Source organism: Panthera leo, chromosome A1, assembly GCF_018350215.1.
Source record: "Panthera leo isolate Ple1 chromosome A1, P.leo_Ple1_pat1.1, whole genome shotgun sequence".
Classification (NCBI taxonomy): domain Eukaryota; kingdom Metazoa; phylum Chordata; class Mammalia; order Carnivora; family Felidae; genus Panthera; species Panthera leo.
Window position 1 is genome coordinate 167,261,543 of NC_056679.1, and position 8,227 is coordinate 167,269,769.

Here is an 8,227-nt window from a genome sequence, read left to right on the forward strand (position 1 = left end):
CACATTTATTTTATTAATTTATATGATCTTCTTAACAACCTGGGAAATAAATGCCATCATCCTCATTTTACAGACAAGTAAACAGAGGCAATGAGAGATTAAGATCACACCTTAGTAGATCATAGAACTGAAATTCTATCCCAATGGCCTTACTCAGGTCCTGTTCTCATAACTGCTATGTCATAGTGCCTCTTAAAGGCTCCATGAAGACATTGTCCAAAAATAAATTCTTACATTTGTATATATAACATTACAGTGTATAAATGGCTTTTATATTTAAATGCCCTATTAAATTAATAGTTAAGTTACTACTATTCTTGTTTTACAAATGCAGAAAAAATTCAAAGATTAATGGACTTATTTACCCAAGGTCATTAAACTAATGAGTAGTGAATCCACATCTCCTTCCACGGAAAGAAAGAAAATTTAGATCAGAAAATTGTTTTCCCATGGGCTCTTTCTGTGGAGATAAATGTTTGAAACTTTGATGAAAATAGCTGGTGAAATGGATTCTTTGTAACTTCATACCATAAATGGCATCCTCTGGGCCATCTGAGGGACATCAGCATTAATGATCAATTAATATCATTATTTATTTTATTTTTATTCTTCAAATTAGCATTCTGACCTCTGCTGAAATTGGTTCCTTTTTCCTTAAACACACTTTGATTTTCAAAATCATTACTGCTGAGTGGGACCCCATAACTGGGTGGATGAGAATATGGAGATTACAGCACAGTGAAGTAAAGATAGAAGGGTGATTTCACCAATTCTTCAACAAACCTCTATCTTTTCCTGCTCAAGTCACAGGTAATAGAGAAGTAAACCCAGGCTTGGCCTTTTATTTTAACTGGGAAAGCAAAGGTCTGGTTTTATAAGACTCCTGATTCTATGAAGACTGACACCCTCACCAAACAAACAAAACAGAATAACCCTTGTTGTGGATTGAATTATGTCCTGCAAAAAGGTATGTGGAAGTCCTATCCCTCAGTCCCTAAGTATGTGACCTCTCTGGAAATAGAATGATTGCTGATGTAATTAGTCAGGTTAAGATGAGGTGTTACTGGAGTAGGTTGGGCCCTTAATCTAATATCACTGCTATTTTTATAAGAAGAGGAGAGAGAGACAAAAGGAAGATGACCATGTGAAGACTAAGGCAGAGATTGGAGTTACGTGGCCACAAACCAAGGAACACCAGGACCTCCAAAGAGTGAGGAGAGGCAAGGTAGGATCTTCCCCTAGCAACTGTAGAGAGAATAATCCTACCATCACCTCGATTTCAGATTTTAGCTTCCAGAACTGTGAAAGAACAAATTTCTATTGTTTAAAGCCACCTACTTTGTGGTACTTCATTATGGCAGCCCCAGGAAACTAACACACTTCTTTTTCTTCACTTTCCTCCTTTTATTTCCATATTCAAAAAATTTTTCAGAGTATGTAACTGTATATAATATATATATATATAAGATGTATCATATAACATATTGAAAATTTATTCATGAGTATTTCATTAAGATGCATAGTATAAGTTTTCAAGAAGAAGTTTTGGATTCAGGCATGGGGAAAAACAATGAAACTTTAGAGAAATGGTTATTTATTTATTTATTTATTTTTAAATAGAACAAGCGGGGAGGAGAAGAGAGAAGGAGACAGAGGATCCAAAGTGGACTCTATGCTGACAGCAGAGAGCTCTATGTGGGGCTTGAACTCAGGAGCCACGAGATCATGACCTAAGTCAAAGTCGGACGCTTAACCGACTGAGCCACTCAGGCACCCCGAGAAATGGTCATTTATGATTTGACTTTTGACAAAGAATTAATAGAGCATAAATCTCCATTTAAATTCACACAGCTGTCTCCATATTTTATGTAATTGATGGAAGCCAATAACAGTATTCAAGATAAAGTCTTAGATAAATCACTTTCATGACTTTAAAAGACCCCATTCTTTTCCCCATAGCTATTTCCACTTCATTCTTACCCTGTTTGTTCCCTGTAAAATTAGAGGTCTTTCAGAGTAGCCAACTTTTATGAATGAATACTCTTTGCTTTCTTGATTTCAGCAGCTTTATCTGTTAAGCAATGCCCTTTAAGCTCTAAGCCACAGACTGATTTCTAGCACCATTATTCAACTTCCAATATCTTGACTAACCCCCTCCACTTAGCTCACCTCTCTGTCTTCAGCCTGTGAGACAAACAGTCCAAACTTGGTATGACCATTAGACTCTGCATGTATGAGTGGACATACGGGCATCATAGCAAGCAGTTGTCTAATCTGACATGACTCTACAAGAGTGCTGCATCCTAGCCTCACTGCTTTTATTTTTTTTACCTGCACAATATGGTAGAGCTCTTCAAGGAATAAACCGTATTCTCTCCTGCTATAGCAATCAAGATGCCAAACGTCCTTCTTTATGTTAGCCAAACAGTTTAGTTTTCTCTGTTGATAAGACAAGCAAAGGCCTTAAGCAGTGGACTCATCAGTTCATAAAAATCAAAAGGGGCCACTTGGTCTCATTTACATCAAAATTGGTAACATCTGGTAGGCATCCTCTAACATTTTAAAGACATTTTCAAATAAAACCATTCAACAGATTTAGGTATGTTTTGTGTATTTTGCAGCTAACTCTTGCTGGCAAGGTTATCAAAATGTAAGACTGCTTAGAAACTGGACTTTCCATAGGTGGAATGAACATTTTCTAGCTAATTCTAATCCATCATGCTCCATGGTTACAACATCGAGGCAAATAGGAAGATCTGAAAAACACATTGGCCCTATCTTCAAGCATTGTAGCTGCCCATGACTTTGCTAAAGCACGCGGTGCTTTCTGAGTGGGTGAGAATGTAAGCTGGACTTTCATAACAGAACAGTTGTGCCTCACTCCTGCCTATGGGTTTCTGGTTCAGAATTGTATCCTGAAATTGACTGTGATCCAGCACTTATTAAAGGCCTGCTTAAAGCATCTGAAATTTGAGAGAGACTGCCCAGGGGATTTGAAGCACTTCCTTTTCTAGCTTCCCCCAGATCTATGCCTGTATTAAGCCCGATCCGCAACAAGTAGAATACTTACACTTTATTATCTGAGCCCCCTTAGGAATGCCTTCATTGAGTAATGGCTTAATAGCATATCCTCAACCTTCAAAAAGGACTGATTCAAGACGGGTCAACTTGAACAATGTTTTTATAAGATGAACCTAGAGTTGAAAACAATGTTTATTTTATTATTAAAGTCCGCATACAAGGACCCTCATAAAAAAATCACTTTGAATTTACATCCTGAAATAAATTTTTCTCCATAGACTAATGTATATGCTTGCTTTTGGATTAGACAACAAAGGTTAGGTAATCAACTTATTTCCCTCTTGCCTTAGATGCCAAAAAATTTCAAATCAATTCAGTTCAGTGACCAACTAAACTCCTATACCCAGTGACATAGCACCTCTGTTCCTTTCTACATTTGTTTTATATACCTGTTTCTATTTGTCTCATCACGTGTTATGATTCCATTTTACAAGAGTCTTCAAGACATTTTGGATACAGGATGGTAATCAATCTTAAAAACTAGAATGCCTCTGTCTATACTTTTTTCCTTAAGAAAAGAGTTCAAAAGATCCCCCCAGGGGACTACAAGTAATAGTCTACCCTGGAAGTACAGTGACAATGAAAGAACAAAAATTATCACACTACTGTTATTAGACAGCAAAGTAATAGTGATAACACTCAGTACTCTGCCCTTTTTTTTAATCTACATTTTTGGTCTTGGTAATTCCCAGAAGTATACAAAATTCTGAAAGAAACTGAAGATAAATTCATGCTTTTTGCTCTTTTCCACAGAGCATTAATAGCTTTTGGAATTGAAATTGTTTTATTAATTTGATTAGGTTGAAGGAAAATCCAAGGCATTTATGAATAATTCAAGTTTCTGTCAGATCCTAGAAAGCTTTATGGAAAATACTGTTATACCTCAAAAATGCCCTCACAGTAGACCATACATTTAATTTTCAATAACATTGATTTATAGTTTTATAAAGGAAAATAATAAATATAATGAATTACCTCCATATTTCCTGATCTCAGTCACTATAAAATAACTGCTGTAGTTTTACATTTCCAGTGTGAAATATTAAATGCATAAATCAAAACAAAATTATTTTTCATCTTAGAGAGACTGGTTCCTGAGACTGACAAATTCATTTTATTTTAAAATTAATGTTTTAAGAAAAAAAAATCTTCATTGAATCCTTACCAGCTTTAAAAAGAAAAAAAAAAAGAGCTTGCATTTTACTATTTTGCCTATGATGTCTTCCACACCAGGCACTGTGTATAAAAAATTATTAAAGTCCCTAAAACTCCAAAATTATCAGGAGCCACATTATAGTTCCTTACATGAATCATTTTCCTTTCCCACTTCCTTTCTCAGGGCTTTTCCTTTTTCCACAATTGTTTTACCCTAAGTTGCCACCCAAAGATAAGCAATTCCCTAATGCCACCAGCCTGGCATTTGTGTAATTCACATATTCCCTTACAGCTACTTCTAAGTCATCATGTAATGAGAAGAACATTATCAAATAAGAACAATTTAAGAGAGATGCAGATTTTCCAACAGTCAGAAACAGATGCATTTACTTTTACATTTTCTCACCTTCATCCCCTAAATTTCATTGAGAACAAGAAACAGTGTTTTGCATCCTTGATTAAAAAGAGTAAATCTAATTATAAGACTTCATTTTCACATTTAAATACCTCTCAGCTTTTGTGAGTGTTCAACATTCAACCCCAAGAAACGTTCGGAAGGAGTGATGAAGGCTGAATACTAAAGAGTGCCAAATCCTTGAATGAATGGGCAACTCTGAGCTAATAGGCCAAGAAGAAAAATTAAATCACCTAAGGACCATGATACTGGAAACCTGGAAACAACGTAAGTGAAATACTGCCTCTAAGGTTCAGTTTACATGCTAAGAAACGATAAATTTAAATCACCTTTGTTTTCTTAAGGTTATCTATGAGCTTGCAAGATTCCTAAAACTGTCATGTACATTGCTTGGTCAATTATGAATACAGTTCACTCATTGATTATAAACCAAGTAAGCTTATAGACAGATCTTCTCATTTAAAAAAATTATCTTTGTCATGTGGCCAAATGCAAACTAACTCCTATTAGAAGAGAATTAATGTGAATAAGCCAAGGAATCAATACTTTTATTTTAATCTTTACAGTAACTCGGTATAGCTTTAATGTGGTGTGTTTTCTGGGGAAGTTTCATAAAGAATCTCTGGAGTCTTGAAATAACTGTCTGGCAAAGATCTGAACAAGCCTCTCTAAAAATAACAATGGGCTGTGGACTTCATAAACATTTTTAGAAATTAAATAGCTGCTAACTTGTTCCATATGGAAGCAAATTCACAAGAGTCCAACATGTTGTTCATTGAGATCATCAGAACACATATACCAAAGGAAGAGGCAAAGTTGTCCAGCCGTTCATGAAAAGCCAGCGGAAACAGATGATCCTGAAACATCTTAAAAAAATAAAAAATGAAAAGCAAAGGGCTCTAAAAACCACATGATGCTCTTGCCCTGGGACTCCCTAGGGTTTCTTAGGTCAGGCAACCTTTGAAGATCTCCAAATAGTTATTATTACTCATTATAAATAAGGGCACTAACAAAATTGCTAACATTTTGGGCAATAGTCATATGGGCCAAACCGTAAATGAATTTAAATGTCATTATTCAGACGGAAAGGATAATATCTCATAAAATGTACTTGCATCATATACTTAGAACATGAACAAGCATAGAGATTTAGAAAAGCTGATTACATACCGTATGCCTCAGTTACTCAAAATGCCCCATTTATCCTTTTACTCATAATTCTGAGTAGTCCCAAGTAATGCTCCCAAACCCTGTTTTTGTTTTTGTTTGTTCATTGTTTCGTTTTATTGTTTTGTATTCTCCTCATATAGTAAAAGAGAATGAGAAGGCAGAAAACTAACAGCACGCTCTCCCATCTGTTAGTCTGTTTACCAGTGTCTCAGCATCAGCTCATGTATGCCGAGGGTTTATTCATCCCAGCGTTATGTGAGTAAATTGGGAAAATTGGTTTCCTCTGGTAAAAAACACTTACACTTCAAAGTATTTTCCCTACATTCATACTCCTAATTTTCCCTTTTTGATCTTTACATCTGTTGTCGTACAGATCCAAAAGCCCCAAGATCCTGACTTCCCCTCCAACCATCCCAAACACATGGTTAGTATTTAACATCCAGAGCTTCATTTTCGTTTTTTACTACTTATAATTTTGAATGAAACTATCACAAGAAATGAAATTCAAAGAAAAGATAATATCAAATATGTCTTTAAGACTAAATTTATTCAGAGTTTTATATTCAAATCAAATTGGTTTTTCTCTATAAAAGAGGGGTTAAATTTCTAGAGCTGTTGCCTTGGAGAAAAGTAATAGGAAAATCTATAGGAAAGAAATGTAGGAAGTCTGGTGCAGCTGATTGCATTCACACTGGGGAAACACAGCAGGGCTGTGATATTATTACCTATATGATCGCTATAGCATGTTTGTTCTTGGATACCCGCAGAAGGATAGGAAATATGTGTGAAGAGAAGGGATAAGATAAATATGTAAATCTTTGTTACAATGATTAAAATTACTCAGAATTAAAATTTGCTATGAGTTAATGTTTGGATGTTTATCTCAGCAACAAAAAGCTTAAGCTATTTTAATTTGATTGTATGGAAATCAAGTGGTTGGTCTTTCGTGGGGTGCAGGGTTGAGACAACTTCTCAATGTTTCTTTCTCAATTTCAAGACCATTCTGTAATAGTTGGAATCAATGGCCATAACGCTATAAAAGTGTATAATTTGAAGAGAGCATTCTCGGTCTTCAAATATTTTCCCAGCAGCTATTGGCACCTGAAATTTTGTCATTAAAGATTGATTTTATATAAGAGCCTTGTAAAAGTATTTACTTACAGGAGGTTGGAGGAGGTGATACAGAATATATACAAATTTTCTTGGTGTGTATTTTTTTTTATTTTGAATCATCTGAATGTATTATATATTATCTGTCAAAAATAAAATTTTTAAATAAAAAAATTTTCTTGAAACTGTGAAAGTCTTCTGGAAGTTCCACTTGAAATGTAAAAGCTTCAGGGGGAAAAAGGCACATTTCTTGCAAGAATTCCCTGATATTCAGCTGTGAATGAGAGGAACCCTTGACCCTGAATGATCTTTCCCTATCTATGAATTCTTCCCTTCCTTGCAGAGCTTGCCCAGCCGGCCTGATTTGTCAGAGCAACCCTGACTGTACTTAGGACTATGGATGTCATAAAGAGCACAGTTTTGAAAGTGAAATAAGAAGAGATTGGTAGTAGGCAAAGAGGACGATGACAAAGGGGTCACTGCAAGGAGAAGGAGAAAGGAAGCCACCTGCTCTACTGCCCTACCTCCTCATGTATATAAATACTGTGGGTACACAGACACACACACAAATACCATGTGTAGTGTGACAGAATCCTATGGAGAACCAAAGTCACTTCCAAGCAGAAATGTATGGTCTACTTTTAGCACCTTCTGATCTCTTTCATAAGCAATCCCTTCCTTGCTAAGTGTTCACTGATCCCATCATGGTCTAGCTGCCTTCTTCCCCATCAAAGCATATTCTAAACAGATTTTAGAACAAGAGTAGAATGAATGCATTAAAACATATATCTGAGTCGTCATGAGCTATGCTAGCTGCTATTAAAAAAAAAAATCACAATCCCAAAAAAACAATCACAAAATAAAGGTTTATTGGTTGCTCATATCACAGTACAAAAACTTTGGGGAACTTTTTGTGGAACTACTCTGAGTAGTGGCTCTGGGACAAAAGTTCCTTCCATCTTTGTTATGCTGCTTTCTTCCATTTTCACCAAGGAAAGGAAAGAGAGAGCATGGACAATGATACAGGAGATTTTATGGCTAGGCCTGGAAGCTGCACACATCATATTTGCCCACATTCTGTGGCCCCTAAAATAACCTCAAGGGAGATTAAAAATGTGTCTTTCTTTAGGGTTTAGGAGAATGAAACAGGACTGATGAACATCTGATCAGTTGCACAAATCCCCCTTTTGGTAATCAAATATTCATTTCAATCTTCCTCCCATGGTATGTTCTGATCACTGCATTAAGTACAGAATTCTGCATCTCTGGGCAAGCACAGTCCTTTTCCCAAGGCTA

The 8,227-nt window shown here is 35.8% G+C and overlaps 1 long non-coding RNA gene across 2 annotated transcripts; it reads left to right on the plus strand.

Annotated features, from left to right (window-relative positions):
• The first annotated feature begins 1,046 nt into the window (after positions 1–1,046).
• On the plus strand, positions 1,047–7,575 carry LOC122201196. Of its 2 annotated transcripts, XR_006194114.1 has the most exons (4): positions 1,047–1,225; positions 4,751–4,918; positions 5,962–6,076; positions 7,275–7,575. It is a non-coding gene; the product is annotated as an uncharacterized LOC122201196 (long non-coding RNA). The 2 variants fall into 2 exon arrangements; XR_006194113.1 differs by lacking the exon at positions 7,275–7,575 and having other exon boundaries at positions 5,962–6,258.
• The last annotated feature ends 652 nt before the right edge of the window (positions 7,576–8,227 follow it).